The sequence below is a fragment of the Budorcas taxicolor genome, chromosome 15 (genome assembly GCF_023091745.1).
Source record: "Budorcas taxicolor isolate Tak-1 chromosome 15, Takin1.1, whole genome shotgun sequence".
Taxonomy (NCBI): Eukaryota; Metazoa; Chordata; class Mammalia; order Artiodactyla; family Bovidae; genus Budorcas; species Budorcas taxicolor.
The window spans coordinates 44,834,037-44,852,064 of record NC_068924.1 but is presented as its reverse complement, the minus strand read 5'-3'; positions in this window follow the sequence as shown (position 1 = coordinate 44,852,064).

Below are 18,028 nucleotides of genomic sequence, written 5' to 3'. Positions count from 1 at the left end.
AGAGTGAAAAAGTTGGCTTAAAGCCCAACATTCAGAAAACGAAGATCATGGCATCTGGTCCCATCACTTCATGGAAAATAGATGGGGAAACAGTATCAGACTTTATTTTTCTGGGCTCCAAAATCACTGCAGATGGTGACTGCAGCCATGAAATTAAAAGACACTTACTCCTTGGAAGGAAAGTTATGACCAACCTAGATAGCATGTTGAAAAGCAGAGACATTACTTTGCCAACAAAGGTCCATCTAGTCAAGGCTATGGTTTTTCCAGTAGTCATGTAGGGATGTGAGCGTTGGACTGTGAAGAAAGCTGGGTGCCGAAGAATTGATGCTTTTGAACTGTGGTGTTGGAGAAGACTCTTGAGAGTCCCTTGGACTGCAAGGAGATCCAACCAGTCCATTCTAAAGGAGATCAGTCCTAGGTGTTCTTTAGAAGGAATGATGAAACTCCAGTACTTTGGCCACCTCATGCGAAGAGTTGACTCATTGGAAAAGACTCTGATGCTGGGAGGGATTGGGGGCAGGAGGAAGAGGGTACGACAGAGAATGAGATGTCTGAATGGTATCACCGACTTGATGGACGTGAGTTTGAGTGAACTCCGGGAGTTGGTGATAGACAGGGAGGCCTGGCGTGCTGCAATTCATGGGGTCGCAAAGAGTTGGACGTGACTGAGTGACTGAACTGAACTGAACTGAGCTCTAAAATTTAAATAGAAATCTGTTAAATAAAATAACCTAGTTTTTGGTACTTCAGGATATGAAAGAAGAAGAAAAGAGTCCATTGCAAACCCCAAAGTGAGGAAAAGCTATCAGGGGCAGGCTATGATGAGGAGCTGGTGGATGGACTCATCTAAACATAAGCCCTCCATGGAAATCTAAGAGACTATACTAGTGGCAGAGGTAGATGTAACTAATACTTTGTACAGCATTGAGATAGCTGCACGAACCATCTTATCTTGATACTATGAAAAGTGTAGGACTCAAAAGATGGGAGAGTTTTCAGCTTACAAGTACTTGACAGTAAATGAATCTCATCTGTCCTAATAGGTATAGTGAACAGCCTCTAGGAGGGCCCCAGTGACCCCACTTCCTTGTATCATCCCTCCCCTTGATTGTGGGCTTAATTTAGTGATTAACTTCTAGTGAATAAAATGCAGCTAGAAGGTGATGGAATGTCACATCCAAGATTAGGTTATGAAAGGACTGTGGATTTCATTTTAGGCATTCTCTCTTACTCATCCTGAGGCAAGCAAGCTGCAGTGTTGTAAACTGCCCAGTGGGGAGACCCACCTGGCAAGGAATTGAGGGAGGTCTCCAGCCAATAGTCAACAAGAAACTAAGGCTCTCAGTTCAACAGCTTACAAGGAACTGAAGTATGCAAACAACAACATGAGCGTGCTTGGAAGGAGATTCTTCCCCTGTTAAGCTTTCAGATGAGAACATAACCCTGATTTATGGCTGACTACAACTTCATGAGAAATCTTATGCTAGAACCTAACTAAGTAACACCTGGATTCCTGAACCACAGAGACTGTGAGAAACTAAATGTGTGTTGTAAGTTGGTGAGTTTGGAGGGCAAGTTGTTATGCAGTGACAGATAATTAATTCAGTTAGAAAAATAATCAAATGTGTGTCACAAATAGTTGATTGTTTGGGCAAAGATTGATTTGGGATTCTGCATGGAATCAAATGTTTAATCAAGTCAGAGTTAGGAAATACAATGATATGTTCAAGGATGCGTCATCATACAGAGCAGTAACCCATGGGATATTATAACAAACCATCCATTTCCATGATTCCACTGGCTTCTTAAGATATATATATAAATATGTTTTAGAAGAGACAAAGGCTTTAGTGGAACCTAGTGAGACAACTCTGACTTGTCTTTCCTCCCCTTCCAATGACATCCCATGAAAACACAAAGTTACATAGGAATATTGGTCAAAAATCCAGTAGATCCCAAGTAAAGCCACTAATCAGAGTACAGAGGGGGCCTTAAATGAGAATGCCTAGCAGTCCAGGGCTTTCACCTGCCAATGGCTGCAGAAGAGCCACTGTCCTTGCACCCCTCCCTCTTCCAACCCCATACAATGGTCTCCTCATTAGTAAGTCTCTTTCTGCATGCTTTTAGGGAATTCAGTTTCCAGGATTCAACATAGCTGAGGACATATGTAGACAGATGGTGGAGCAATGTATCCAGAGATATCAAGTTGATAGCATAAAAGAATAGAGACAGAAAGCACTGAAGCCTCCTTGCTCTGATCAGTACATCTTTTTATTATAGCCATAGGCTGTTACAAGGGACTCTCAATGTTTTCCATCCTTATATTTGTCATGTTGTAATCCTAAAAAGTAATCAGTCTTCAAATACATAATTGCAGTGTTCTAGTCTGTTGTTAATCTGTGATTTTATATAATATTCACATTACAAGTCTATTTCTAGAATCTGCCTGCAACAGGGCCGGGTTAGTCAGATGATGTGGTTTTGCAGTTTGCAAAGCAAACTCTAGGTTCTAGACTGCCTGGGTTTGAGTGCCATTTCTCCTGCTTACTGGCTGTGTCACTTTGGGCAAGTGACATCATCTCTCCAGGCTTCAGCCTCCTTCCTTTTAAGATAGAGATAATAATAGCACTTACCTGATAGCATTATTCTGAGGATTCAGTGAGTTATTCCTTATAAATTGCTTAGACAGCAACATCTCCACAAATGGGTTTGCTCTGTTAGCCATTAGTTTCATCACAGAATAGCAAATGCTGGGGGAGAGTAGGGGTGTTGGTGGACAAGAAAAGAAACCTTCAACTTCTCAGTACAGAGAAGTTCCTTTGCCTCAGGAGTCAGCCTGACCCAGAAACAGTGTTAGTGGTGTGACATAAAGCTGTTTCACATTCCCTGAAAATCCCAGATTAATATTAATACTCATGAGGTAGTCTCTGGAGGCCCAGACTTGGACCTGCTTCCATCTTAGCCCTGTTGGGCCTTATTTCATACATATTCACTCAGACAAGTATGGCTTAAGCTGGGGGAAAAGTCAGCTTATTGGTCCTTTGTTTTTTATTTTATGGTTCTGTCTTTTCTTTTGGAAACCAAATAATTTATTCTGTTGCCCCTCAGGGAGCAGAGCAGTTCCTACACTGAAAACAAGTGTCTATGGAAAAAAGGACAACAGTTTTTTTTCAGACAACAGTTCTTCTAAAAAAACATCATCTCTTCAGTGGAGAAAATCAAGCTTTCTTGCTTGCTATTTTCTCAATACTCTAAAAACAAACAAACCAAAGACAGCTCATGAGACTGGTAGTTTTCTTGTGATTGTCCTTATCTCAAGCTTCATAGTGAATGGAATCCTCCGCTCAGGAGTAGGGATGGAGGCCCAAGTACCGAGTAGCAAGAGGCATGAGATACTCCCCACCCCGCCAACCCCCTTACCCCACCTCAGGCATGTTCTCTTGGATAAACTCTGCTAACTTGAAGGAAGACCTCTGGTTTGAGGTTGGGCTGAGAATTCTGCAGAGCAGTCCCTTCTTCTAAAGAACTCCCTTCTTCTCACTGGACTAATCAACACACAGAAGCCTATACTTATGTGCACGTACTATTCTGCATTTCAGTTACTCCCTTACAGTTTATGTATTTGTGTGTGCACACACACTCTGCTCTCCTATAAATGTATCTCTGAGACACATTCACACATACATGCATATGATGGTCATGTCCAAGGTGTTAGTGTCAGAATCACGGAGGGGTGAGGGGCTTACGTCAGTTCAGAAAAGGAAGCTTCTTAATAGATTATGATCAAAGTAAAACTGAGACACAGTCCTTCTCAACTCCTTTGGCAAGATTCATGAGGTACAGTGCTAGGCCAGGAATAGCTCCCTGCAGGGATTTAATATTTATCTTTAAAGTCAGTTGTTTGAAGTCTTATCAATTTGAGGCAAGGAATATCTACCTGATTCTGAGATATAAAAATAGGAGTGAAAGATGAATTTCAGTCATCAGCCAGTCAACATGCATTTAACTGATGCCTGCTGTGGCCCAGGCAGTACCCTGAACACTAGGTGAGAAAGATGATTGAAACACAATTCCTACCTGTCATAGTAATATGGAAGATGAGACTAACACATAGAAAGCAGACTACTCCAAGATCAATGTTATACTGTCAGTGTCCAAAAGAACCTTATCTCATCAAACACAGTAATTTTGGCAGTGGGTCACTGATGTCCACAAGGTCACTTTCTTTTCTCTTCATCCTTCTGCGTTGTTCTGTAATTCTACAAAAAAAACTTCACATAACCCTGTGTTTTAGCCAGGTACCACCTGTCTGTCCCTCCCTAATCCAGGATTGTGAGTTGCCACAGATGGGAACCTGATCTTAGACACTTTCAAAGCTCACCGTGACTGGCAGAGTCATCATTATCCATAAGGTGTGCAATTCGTCAGCCTAAAGTGATCTGAAATAGTCTGGGTGATACTGCTCTTGGCCCAGGGCTCCATTCATTACACAAAGAAGCAGCACAGACAGTAAAGAACTAAATCCTGGATACAAACTCAAGGTAAAATGCTTCAACCTTGTCATAAAAATTACAGGTATGTTTCCAAGCCCTTCTGTTTTCTTACCCATTTTGACCTCAGTTGTATAATTTTACAGACGAAGGTAATGCATTCTCATTTCAGCCAGCAGGAAAAAGGTCAGGTTCCTCAGGTGCATTTGACTCTTCATATTCAGAGACAGAATCGTTGAAAGGTTTTGGTATATTTCTCCTAAGGGTTTTTAAAATTTGTGCCAAGTCACCCAATCATCAAACATTGATTTCAACAAGAATTAAAAAAAAATAACCTGCTCTTTGCCAAATACTAGGCAAATAGTTGGCTAGAAATTTGCTTAGCTGAATTATTGAACACTTTAGGCTCAGAAAAAAATAAAAAACAGCAGTTATATTATTTTCCTTGTGCTACTGTAACAAATTGCTACAACCTTGGTGGCTTAAAACAACAGAAAATTATTCTTTGACACTTATAGATAGTGGAAGTCTGAAAACAAGTTGTCAGCACAGCCACACTCTTTCTGGAAGTGCTAGGGAAGAATCCTTCCTGCCTTCTCCTAGTTTCTGGTAGCTCCTGACAATTCCTTAGCATTCCCTGACTTATCAATGCAGTACTCCAGACTCTGCCTCTGTCATGTCTGTATCTGTCTCTGCATTCTCTCCTCTTCTTAGAAGGAGCCCACCCTAAATCCAGGATGGCTTCCTTTCTAGATCTTAACTAATTGCATCTGCAAATACCTGTTTCCAAATAAGGTCACATTTTTAGGTCCAGGTGGGCATGAATATTGGGGGGACACCATTCAACAGCTGTCATTGCACTTTGCTTGCTGGAGTCTGCATTGATAAGACTGATAGTAAATGAGCTGACAGTGGAGGGAAGCTTACTTTTGTTTCCATGAATGAGTTCCTCCCATCTGACTTCTGATTCTTCACAGTCTTACGCTCTGTCCTATGTGTATCCAGACCCACACTGCTCACTAGGATTCTGAACTCCTGATTCACATGATTCTTTTTTTTCCTGGCACTTTATTTGTATTTTTAATGGAAGGGTATTGTTTTACAGAATTTTGTGGTTTTCTGTCACACATCAACAAGAATCAGCCATAGGTATACCCATGTCCCCTCCCTCCCGAGCCTCCCTTCCATCTCCCTCCCCATCCCACCCTTCTAGATTGTCACAGAGCCCCTGTTTGAGTTCCCTGAGTCATACAGCAAATTCCCATTGGCTGTCTATTTTACATATGGTAATGTAAGTTTCCATGATACGCTCTCCATACATCTCACCCTCTCCCTCCTCCTCTCCGCCCCCGTCCATAAGTCTGTTCTCTATGTCTGTTTCTTTATTGCTGCCCTGAAAATAAGTATCAATATCATCTTTCTAGATTCCATATATATGCATCAGTATATGACATTTATATTTCTCTTTCTGACTTCACTCTGTATAATAGGCTCTAGGTTCGTCCACCTCATTAGAACTGACTCAAATGTGTTCTTTTTTATGGCTGAGTAGTATATTCCATGTATATATGTACCACTGCTTCTTTATCAGATAATTCTTTTACATATGACACTGGTTGTCATGTGTTTGCCAAGCTACTGACCTATGCTCTCGTGAGTACCCTGGCCCATCTGGACTTGAGTATTGCCCTTTTTTCATTCAAAAAATATTCACTGGACACTTCCAAGTGTCAGGCACTGTCTTGAATGCTGGATTCTCAGCAATGACAGACAAGGTCTGTACCCTCATGAGGAATAAGGGAGGGAAGTAAGCCCAACAGCAAACAGATAGTGGGTGCCCAAAACAGTATCTGGCACATAATTGTTGTTCAGTGAATATTTGTGGCTTGACAGAATGAGCAGGAAAGTTTCTGGTAGTGACAGTGATATGAAAGAAATAGATTTGATGTGAAATAGAACATTTAAATAAGGTCAATATGGAAAGTTTCTCTAGGAATACGTTGATTAGACTGAAGTGTGAAGAAAAGGAAGGGGCTAGCTGGAGTGAAGGTATGTCTAAGGTAGAGGAAAGAACAAGTAAGTTCTGCCAGAATATCACTGAGTTGAGAACAAACTGGGGGTGGGGGGTAGAAATAGAACAATTTGACAGAGGTAAACTGAGCAAAAGTGAAAGTGTGAGTTGTTCAGTCGTGTCCAACTGTTCGCAACACCATGGATTGTAGCCTGCCAGGCTCCTTTGTCCATAGAATTCTCCAGGCACGAATACTGGAATGGGTTGCCATTCCCTTCTCCAGGGGATCTTCCCAACCCAGGGAATCTTCCCAACCCAGGGATTGAATCCAGGTCCCCTGCATTGCAGGAAGACTCTTTACCATCTGAGCCACTCTGGACCTCCAAACTGAGTAAGGGAAAGACTTAATTCACGATGGTGTCGTAAAGAGGGAAGCTTGGTTATACACTGGAGATCAGACAGAGAAGTTTGGGCTTACTTTCCAAGGCAACTGGAAGCCATTTGAGGTTTAAGCGGTGAGTCAATCTGATTTAACTCATGAATTGAAAGATTGTCGTAACTACTCTGAGGAGAAAATACTATCAGAGGCAAGATTTGAGGAAGGAAGGCAGTTTAGGAAGTGCATCAGTTAGAATGTTTTTGCACATAAACAGGTCGTAGGTGTAAAAGATATTGATCCCTTCAGTCCTTAGTATAACCAGGAAAGGACAGGGCTGGCCAAAGCCACAAGGTTAGTCTGTCTACAAATAGATCCATCCATTAACCTGAATAAATCGCATCATTTTCTGTGTGACACGATGTGAACAAGACTGGAAAGTACTGCTCTAAAGAATATTTTTCATGTTTTCTGTCTATGCAGTTTCTTTTATACACTCTGTGTCTGGAGAATTTTCTCACTGTGGCACCCAGTCTCTGAGATGTCTTCCAATGATCCCCAAATCCTGGTATTTACACTGCCATGTAGTCCCCTCCCACACTGTACCAAGTTTAGTTTCTGTAAGTAACAGGACATGACCGAAGTCACTTCTGAGATTAGGTACTAAAAGAATGTGGCTTATATCTTGCCCTCTATCTCTCTTGGGTCACTCACTCTGGGGTAGCCAGCTGCCATGTCTTGAGAATATCCAGGTATCCCTGTGGAGAGCCCACATGGCAGGGAACTAAGATTTCAGCCAGCCAATAGCCAACCAGCAAACCTTCTTGAAAGCAGCCCCAGTCAAGCCTTCAGGTGATATCGCCCTGGCTTGACTGCAACCTCATGAAAGACCTTGAAACACAACCACTCAGCTAAGTTGCCCTCAGCTTCCTGAGCTTAGAAACTATGAAATACCAAATGTCAGTTGTTTTAAGTTACTAAGTTTGGGGCTGATTTGTTACATAGCAATAGGTAACTACGGTATCCCCACTCTGAGCCGTGCCACTCCAAGGTGGAAGCCAGAAACTCTTTTTACTTGCTTCCCTTACAGCTGGGGTGAAGGCAAGTGGCCTGAACTTTGCCAGTCTAACCCATATGACCCAGTTCAGGAAATGATGACACGAAGGAGGAGAACTGATTCTGGGATCAGTGGTGGAGGGAGATTCGGCTTCCAGAGGAGGCAGGGGTAAAGGTGCTAGTGCTAACTCTCACGCCCAGCCTTAGTCTCTGTGGTCTGCTTTGTCTGCCCCAGGGGTGGCAGAAGTGGTGAGGTGTCCACTGAAGCCATCTGCTGATGTCTCATGGATAGTGTTCCTGGATTCCAAATCTGATGTACTCCAACTCTAGGACGTTCTTTCACACTTTCTGTTTAAACTATTTAGTGGGCTGTGTTTTTTTGGCAACTAGGAACTCAGACAGACGCAGAAGTCTTTGAAATCAAGAAGACACTGCCTCAGAGTGGCTTAGATAATGTGGAAATGAATTGCTTCCTATCACAAAAAGGCTGCAGAGGTATGCCATCAAGACTGGGTCCACTTAACTAGAACTTTAGAGTCTGTGCCCTTCTCTCAAAGTGCATTCCATCCTCCCTGGCTGTGGCATTTCTGGTCATCAGATTAGATACAACAATGTCCAGAGGTTGAAGGAGGCTGTATTTTCCTTGTATCCCTTTTGTAAGAGTGAAGAACCTTATTCAGGAGCCTTCTATAAACTTTCCTTCATATCTTATTGGCCATAATGTGATCAGGTGCTCCGTCCTTAAGCAGTCACTGCTTTAGGAGAATGGTATACCACTGTTGCCTTGGATTAATTAGGTTTTACCTCCAGGATCTGGGGATGGAGCCAGACTCCCTTAAAACACCTGGCCAGGAGGAAGAAGGTGGCTACATGAAAAACGTTAGAGCTTTCCTAGAGATTCTAGATTCTGAGTAAACAAGCGACAGTCTATTATTGGAGATTATTACAGTGTCCAGACAGGAGATTGCAGTGGTTTATATTAGAGTAATGGAGGAGGGAACAGAGAGAAGAAAACAGATTGGGATATATTCCATACTTAAAAGCAATAAAGTTTGCTGGTGGGTTGAATTAGGAAGAGAAGCATGGGGAAGCGATAAAGGGAATGATGCATTCATTAACTTTATACCTAAGCATTTAAATGTATAATTTAATTAAAGGAGGCAGGTTGGGAAGAAACAGGTAAGGATGAAGTTACACCTTTAAATAGTTTCCAAGTTAGACAGTTTCACATATGAGTTTAGAGATGAAAGGGAAATCGTCGATGGAGATTGGAACTTGAGAATCATAAGTATATAGAGAGAATTTAAAACCCTACCATCAAATGAAATGCCTTGAGGAAAAGTATAATAAGACAGTAGAGGTCCAAGAACCAAGCTCAGGCCAGGGAGAACAGCTGGAGGCCAGGAAAAAGAGGAGATGTCAGTAGGGAAGAATAAAATTGAGTAGCCTGGGGGAGAGAAAACGAAGATAGACCTCAGAGTTCAGGGGATGGTTCCAGTCATTGTCCTCTAGCCTCTCCTGTCCTGCTTCTTCCCTTCTCCCCTATTTCATCCCCAGATGTCTGTGTTTGAAGATAACAACCATCTTCTGCATTTTAACGTGCATCTGCATTTGAAGTTTTATGTAATAGATTTAAGTGAGTTTCACTCCCAATTGAGCCTAAAAAATCACTGGAGATTGAAGGAAAATAGGAACATAACTGAGGAGAAAAAAACACTTTGGAAAACTTGTCTCCTTTTTCTTTCTTGAATAATATATTCAAAACATTTTCCTCATAACCCACAAAACAAGCATGGAATGTATCTTTTACTACCTGCAAATATTTTAAAATTTAAACAAATGAAGACTAACTTTTACTATTTTATTGAGGCAGTATCATTAAAGCAGTAATTATTTTGCAGTTATCGAAGAGGAGGAAAACTTATGTCCAGTTAGAGGAAACTTTCTGCAAAATCTCAACTCTGGTGAGTTGCAGATAGAGAAGTTGAGGTCTCTGCATTGGAGGAAGGCAATTCTAATTCCTACACAAAAGGTTGAAGTCCAGAAGAGAAGTAGCAAAAGAATGCAGACCAGGAGATCAGTGGAGAGATCCAGACCACAGTGGGAGCTCCAGTTTATTACTCAGATGGGACTGGGTTAACAGAATAATAAGCACAGAGTGTTTTGCTTGTAGTTTATCATGTAATCATCTGGGCTTTAATCAGTTCTTTAGTAAGCTTATATAATTTTAGAGTGTGGATTTGGTTTTCCTGTAGTTACCCAGAGGGATCATAAGAGGCTCTAAGAATGTATCTTACGTAGTCGCTAAGTCGAGTCTGGCTCTTTGCGACCCCATGGACTGTAACCTGCTAGACTCCTCTGTCCATGGGATTCTCCAGGTAAGAATACTGGAGTGGGTTAGCCATTTTCTTCCCCAGTAGATCTTCCTGACCCAGGGATTGAATCCGTGTCTTCTGTATTGGCAGGCGGAGGATCCTTTACCATTGAGCCACGTGGGAAGCCAATAAGAATGTATATAAAATTTAAAAATCCTGCCAGGCAACTCTGAAATGAAATTCACTGGGAGCATACTGTGTGATAGTCAAATTTCAGTCTTGGGAATCTCTCTAACACAGATGTGACTCTTAATTCCATTACTTGCTAGCTGTGTGACCTTGGGCAGGTGACTTGTGCCTCAGAGTTTGTGTTCCCATCTAAAAGTCACGATGATAATAACGGTATCTATTTCAAGTGGTTAATTCAGTTAGACAATAAAGCACAGCAGACACTATGTACTGCAGAGCAACTACTCAATAAGTGTTGACTATAAATGGCCAGTCTGGAAAGACCACATGGGACGTAATGCAGATTGATCAGACCCTATGCATCCTCATATGCAGGAAACAAAATCAAGGTGTAGGTCTGACTGCATCTGTCAGAGTTGGTGAAAGCACAGTGCCTGCGCTGCTCTTTTGGCCATTTGGGCCCTTCAGCTTTAGCACGTGGACCCTGTGCTGTCACCTGAACCCACTGAAACCACCTGCAGAGGAGGACCGGGCTCAGGAGTCACATAGCCCATCACTACTACTGATCAGCTGTGTGACCTTAGGAAGGCTACTTAATTTTAGTGTTTATGGTACCTCAGCTGAAAAGTAAAGATAATAATGCCCTTCTTATAGGCTTGTTATGCAGATTATATGAGCTACTCTCTTTAAAGCAGGGCTCTCCAGTTGCACTAGTGGAAAATAACCCACTTGTCAGTTAAGGAGATGTAAGAGATGTGGGTTCGATCCCTGGGTTGGGAAGATCCCCTGGAGGAGGGCATGGCAACCCACTCCAGTACTCTTGCCTGGAGAATCCCATGGACAGAGGAGCCTGGCTGGCCATGGTCCTTAGAGTCACAAATAAAAAACTGAAACGGCATAGCACATAGCATTTAGAGTATTTCTAGAGGTTCTGGCACATAGCATGTGCTAAAAATCTATAGTAAAGATAATAGGAATATGATCATTGTAATAATAATTTTCAAATGGACCCCTAGAATGACAGAATCTACTTTGCTTCCTGAAAAAAAGCTTTGCAGAATAGATTTATGGAAAGAAAATGAGAAGAAGAAAATTAGGAGTAGATAGATTCAAGATGGGAAAGAAAAGTCAAGAACGTATAAGCAGTACTAAAAGGATGAAATTTGGAATAATGAATGTAAGATAGAAGAATAAGAAAGCTTAATATGGAAATTTAATATTCAACCCTGAAATTGTATCAAAAAACTCTGCATTAAGTAAGTGATCCCCAATAGACATTTGAAAAAAATAGGCATTTGATTAATTGATTGGTTAAATATGACTAAGTACTAATCTCTTTAGCTGATAATCTGAAAGCTGGTTCTTTGGACAGACTGTTGTTGTTCTGTGTTCAGTCATGTCCAACTCTGCAACCCCATGGACTATGGCCTGCCAGGCTCCTCTGTCCGTAGAATTTTCCAGGCAAGAATACTAGAGCAGGTTGCTATTTCCTTCTCCAGGGGATCTTTCCAACCCAAGGATTGAACCTGTGTCTCTTGAGTCTCCTGCATTGGCAGGCAGATTCTTTACCACTGCGCCACCTGGAAGCCCCTGGGACAGAGCGAGGGCTGAGAAAAACATGTGGTCTCCATGATGCTCTTATCACCTTTTGTACAAATCTCTACTCATGAATTAGGCTAGAGGCAATAAAATGGATGCATGCACGTGCATGCGCGCGTGTGTGTGTGTGTGTGTGTACTCAGAGATTCTTGTCAAAACTGTTGCTAAGCAAAGATCATGAAAGGGATGCTGAAACTCTTCTTTAAGTGCTTAATACCTTAGCTAAGGTATAAACATGCACACTGACCTTAATAAGCAGGCACCTGAGTGCAGGTCAGCCTACTCTATATCCATTTTCGGCACTGAGTGGGGAAGGAAGCTTACTGTGGAAGATAATGAAAGGTGTGGGTTATATGGAATCTTTTCTTCTGGCTCTTCTTCAGCTAATTGGACATTCCATGACCACTGTGACACAATCTAGCCAATTTTAGACTCCATCATCTTCTCTTTTTCCTGCCTCCAGAGTCATTCTTAACAGTGTCCCAGACCTGTCCAGGGTGAACATCAGCCACTTTGAAAGGCAGCTCCAGGGATGCAAAATGTATTTTTTGTTTTTAAGTTATTTGGTGAGGGAGGGTCCTAAGGTCCAGGTTTCTCTCAGCGAGCACAAATCTGACCTCTGCTCTCTCTGACCTCATTCTGAAAAGCTGAACAAATGGAGACCCGTGAGCATCTAAGAGTGGAGGGGTGCCAGGTCCTCTGACCCAGAACATCGCCTTCTGCTCCTTTTAGTATATCCTTTTATGGTGTCTCTGTTAAATGTGTGCTCTTGTGCTCAGTTGCTCAGTCGTGTCTGACTCTTTTCGACCACATGGACTACAGCCCGCCAGGGTCGTCTGTCCATGGATTTCCCAGGCAAACATACTGGAGTAGGTTACCATTTCCTTCTCCAGGGACCTTCCCGACCCAGGGATCGAACCCGTCTACTGCATTGGCGTGTATGCATGCTCAGTTGCTCAGTCCTGTCCAACTTTTGTGACCCCGTAGACTGTAGCCTTCCAGGCTCCTTCGTCTGTGGGATTTTTCAAGCAAGAATACTGGAGTGGGCATTATCAGAGAAATGCAAATCAAAACCACAATGAGGTACCACTTCACACCAGTCAGAATGGCTGCGATCCAAAAATCTGCAAGCAATAAATGCTGGAGAGGGTGTGGAGAAAAGGGAACCCTCCTACACTGTTGGTGGGAATGCAAACTAGTACAGCCACTATGGAGAACAGTGTGGAGATTCCTTAAAAAATTGCAAATAGAACTCCCTTATGACCCAGCAATCCCACTGCTGGGCATACACACCGAGGAAACCAGAATTGAAAGAGACACATGTACCCCAATGTTCATCGCAGCACTGTTTATAATAGCCAGGACATGGAAACAACCTAGATGTCCATCAGCAGATGAATGGATAAGAAAGCTGTGGTACATATACACAATGGAGTATTACTCAGCCGTTAAAAAGAATTCATTTGAATCAGTTTTGATGAGATGGATGAAACTGGAGCCGATTATACAGAGTGCAGTAAGCCAGAAAGAAAAACACCAATACAGTATACTAACACATATATATGGAATTTAGAAAGATGGCAATGACGACCCTGTATGCAAGACAGGAAAAAAGATGCAGCTGTGTATAACGGACTTTTGGACTCAGAGGGAGAGGGAGAGGGTGGGATGATATGGGAGAATGGCATTCTATCATGTATAATATCATGTAAGAATTGAATCGCTAGTCTATGTCTGATGCAGGATACAGCATGCTTGGGGCTGGTGCATGGGGATGACCCACAGAGATGTTATGGGGAGGGAGGTGGGAGGGGGGTTCATGTTTGGGAACACATGTAAGAATTAAAGATTTTAAAATTAAAAAAATAAAAAACTTAATACTGAAAATGGAAAAAAATAAAATGTACATCTTATGAGCTAAAAAAAAAAAAAAAAAAAAAGAATACTGGAGTGGGTTGTCATTTCCTCTTCCAGGGAATCTTCCCAGCCCAGGGATTGAGTCTCCTGGGTCTCCTGCATTGGCAGGCAGATTCTATACCACTGCGTCAGCTGGGAAGCTATTTTTTAAATAGTAAAGCTAATAAAGTTCTACTTTATTTAAAATCAAAGAAATTAGAATGATAACTTTGTTGTTGGCAACCATAAAACTGGGAAGGAGCCCACACAGCCCAGGAAGGAAAAATCAAGATAAAGGAGAACAACCTGCTTCTTGATGCAGTGATAGCAGACACATGGGCAAGGTGAAGTTACCCAACTCAAATTTGCTTTAATTTCAAGAAGAACTTACCACAGATGGGGAAGGACCCGGCTCACAAGATATTGAAACCCAAGATGAGAGAGTGGTTGTTGTGGAATCCGAACTCAGTTCTAATCTCTTGGTCCAAGTGAATTATATTTCAGGCTCTAGAGCAGGTGTGAGGATGAATCCCTGTTTGGCATAATTAAGCAGGAGTTTTGTGAGTATTTCATGGGAGTGCTAATCGCTGGGAGAGAGAACATGGGCTCACTAAGAACAACATGCCAGCTGAATCTTATATCCTTTTGCTAAAGGCAAGAAACTGAATCAAACAGAAGGCCAATCAATAGGAAATTCTGCCATTAGGAGTCCCAAACCACTTCCCAAGTACAGGGAGTGAGTATATGGTCTAAGAGCAGCATGAACATCTTATGGGACTTCTTTTTAAAATTATTTTTTACAGCTTTTTGGGGGAATAAAAATTAAAAAGTACATATTTGAAACCCAAGATAATGTGTTTCAATATCTTGTGAGCTGGGTTCTTCCCCATCTGTGGTGTTTTTCTTGAGAGATTAAAGCAAATTTGAGTTGGGTAACTTCACCTTGCCCATGTGTCTGCTATCACTGAATCAAGAAGCAGGTTGTTCTGCTTTATCTTGATTTTTCCTTCCTGGGCTGTGTGGGTTTAAAGGGTACATGATGATTTGACATGCATATACATCTTGAAATGATTACCAAGATAAAGATGAAGTTAATTAACACATCCCATCACCTTGTAACTTTTTATTAAACTTTTATGCTGAGAATGTTTAAGAGCTACTCTCGGTAAATTTCAAGTATACAATATTGTATTATTAACTACAGTCACCTATATACATTGGATCTTTGTAACTGAGAATTTTTACCCTTTGACCTACATCTCCCCATTGTACCTTCCCCTAACCCCTGGCCACCATCATTGTACTCTGATTCTATGAGGATCATTTTTTTAGGTACCACATATACACTACCCACTATTTGCACTTCTCTGTCTGAATATTTCATTAAGTATAACGTCCTCCAGGTTTATCCATGTTGTTGCAAATAGTAGGATTTTCTTCATTCTAAAGTTAAATAATATCCCATTGTGTATCAGTGTGTATATGTATATACACATTATATGTGTGTGTGTGTATGTGTCCCACTTTCTCTATCCATTCGTGGGTATCTAGATTGTTTCCTTGACTTGGATATTGTGAATATGCTGCTATGGAGATGTGAATGCAGATATTCCTTCACGATAATGATTTCATTTTCTTCAGATAAATAGCCAGAAGTGAGATAGCTGGATTACATGGTAATTCTATCTCTGATTTTTTGGGGAACATCCATAATTGCTGTATCAATTTACATTCCCACCAACAGGGCACCTGGGTTCCTTTTATCCACATCCATTTCAACCACTATTCTGATACTAGAATGTCACTTCCACACATTTTGTTGATTAAAAGTCACAGGTCAGCCTAGATTCAAGGGGAAGGGAAGCAGTCTCCACTTCTTGGTGGAAGGAGTGGTGAAGTTCCATTGCAAGGGGACGCGTGGAATGGGAGGGAGGGTCGTGGCTGTCTTCTGGAAACAGTCTGCCAGCTTGTCCTTGGGAAAATTACTCAACCACTTGATTTTACTTTCTTTACCTGTAAAATAGGAAATAAAAACATCCATCACTTAGCAGTGTTGTAATAAATTCAGTACGTGTGTTTAGCACAACACTTCCAACAACAAAATCATATACTAATTGAGTCTGTACTGTGTTGGCAACTATTCCAAGCATTTTATGTAATATAATTACTCAGTGATGCACATATTAGTTTTATCCGATGAAAAATCTAGGTACAAAAATGTTAAGTAACTTGTGTGTGTTGAGTTGGTTGCACAGTAACTAGTCTCTCTAAATCATGACTGTCTTACAGACATAAAGGGCAAATGTATGGATACCAAGAGAGGAGCAGGGCGGTGGTGGGGAGAGATGAATTGGGAGATTGGGATTAACATATATACACTACTATATACAGAGTAGATGACTAATGAAAACCCACTGTAGCACAGGGAAACCTACTCAGTGTTCTGTGGTGATCAAAATGGGAAGACAGTCCAAGAAAGAAGGAACATATGTATACCTGTAAATGATTTGCTTTGCTCTACCGCAGAAACACAACATTGTAAAGCAGCTATACTGCAATAATTAATTTAAAAAATCGTGACTCTTTTACTGCTTGCTGTATCTGAAGGACACATGTTAGTTTTTTTGCTTCAAATTCTGTTGACAGTTGATGCTTTTGTTCGTGCCCTTTCTTTTGGCCCATGACTCCCCTCTGTCAGATTTTCCTTTTCTCTGATTGCTACTTTCAATCTTATCCTTGTCAAGCCACATTTTGAATGGTAAAGCTCTCTCCCATTTTTCCAGCTCTTCTTTCCTGGAAGAATCCATCCAATGTGGCAACTCAGTTTCTACCTTTTTATGGTTGATGGCCATCCTTTTATATGGCCGCAGTCTCCCTCTCCTAAAACTCTGGGTTTATAATTCTAAATGTCATCAGGTGCTCACAGTGTATGACCTAGGTTAGTTTTTGGAATGCCTATGGCTTTCATTCTTTCTCATTCCATTGGTTGCAATCTCGTTGATTCATACCTAAAATATTTTTCTAATTTGGATGTTCCTGGCAATCAGACAATGCCTTTGGCCTGATCTAGGCCCTTGGATATCTTGCATGGCTTATCAAAGTAATTTCTTAACAGAACTTACTACTTTCGGTTCCTCTCTGACACAGTCACATCAGTGTTATTTTCCCACATGTTTTAATGCATGCTCCTCCTCATCATTACTACAGCAACTTTAGCATCCACAACCTCCCTCCTACGTTGCTAGGGACCCTCTTTTTAAGGACCAATTTTTGCTCTACCTCCTCTGAGGGCTGACTCACTCAGTGAATTTATTTTCCCTATTAATTTTCCTAAGGCAGAGTCTACTTGCCTTTTCACAACTCTCCGAAGTTAGCTTTACCTTTACAACCCTGCATTTTCTTTATTCTAATGTAAGGTCCTTGAGGCCCCAAGCACCATGTGCAGTAGTATTCTAAAGCTTGTCTATTAGGTGAACACTCTATGGCATCCTGAACTACCTTTCTGCACAGTCTGATTTGCTCTGAGATACTCTAGCAAGAGCACAGCCTTATGGCTGAGAGTATCAGTTATACAGATTCTACTCTTCTTTAGAGTAGAACACTAGTGTTAAGTAAAGGCAAAGAAAAAGAAGGTCAAGATTACCCTGCCTCCCCATGTATGAACTTGGGCAGGTGCTAACTTCCTGAGTCTCAGGTTTGTCATTGGTAAAAATAAGCGTAATAGTTATGCAGACTTTGTTGGGCTATCAAGGGAATTAAATGAGATTATGTAGCTAAAGATTTGTCACACACACAGGAGCTCAGTATTCAAGGGAGTTAGATTATATAGCTAAAAGACCTCTCTCTCACACACAACACACACACCCACACACACCCACACCCACACCCACGCCCACACACCCCCTCAGTATCCCCTGGTTATTTCTAGGTTTATTGCCTGAAAGGTTGAAGAGGTTGGTGTATGAGAGGTGCCCTGTGTTCCCTTCCAAACATCCCAGATTCTCTGATACTCTTCCTTGGTGGGTGCTGGAGAATCATTGGTAATCCTCAGATTTCCATTCAGTTGCTTAGAAAACCGACCAGGATCTTCGAA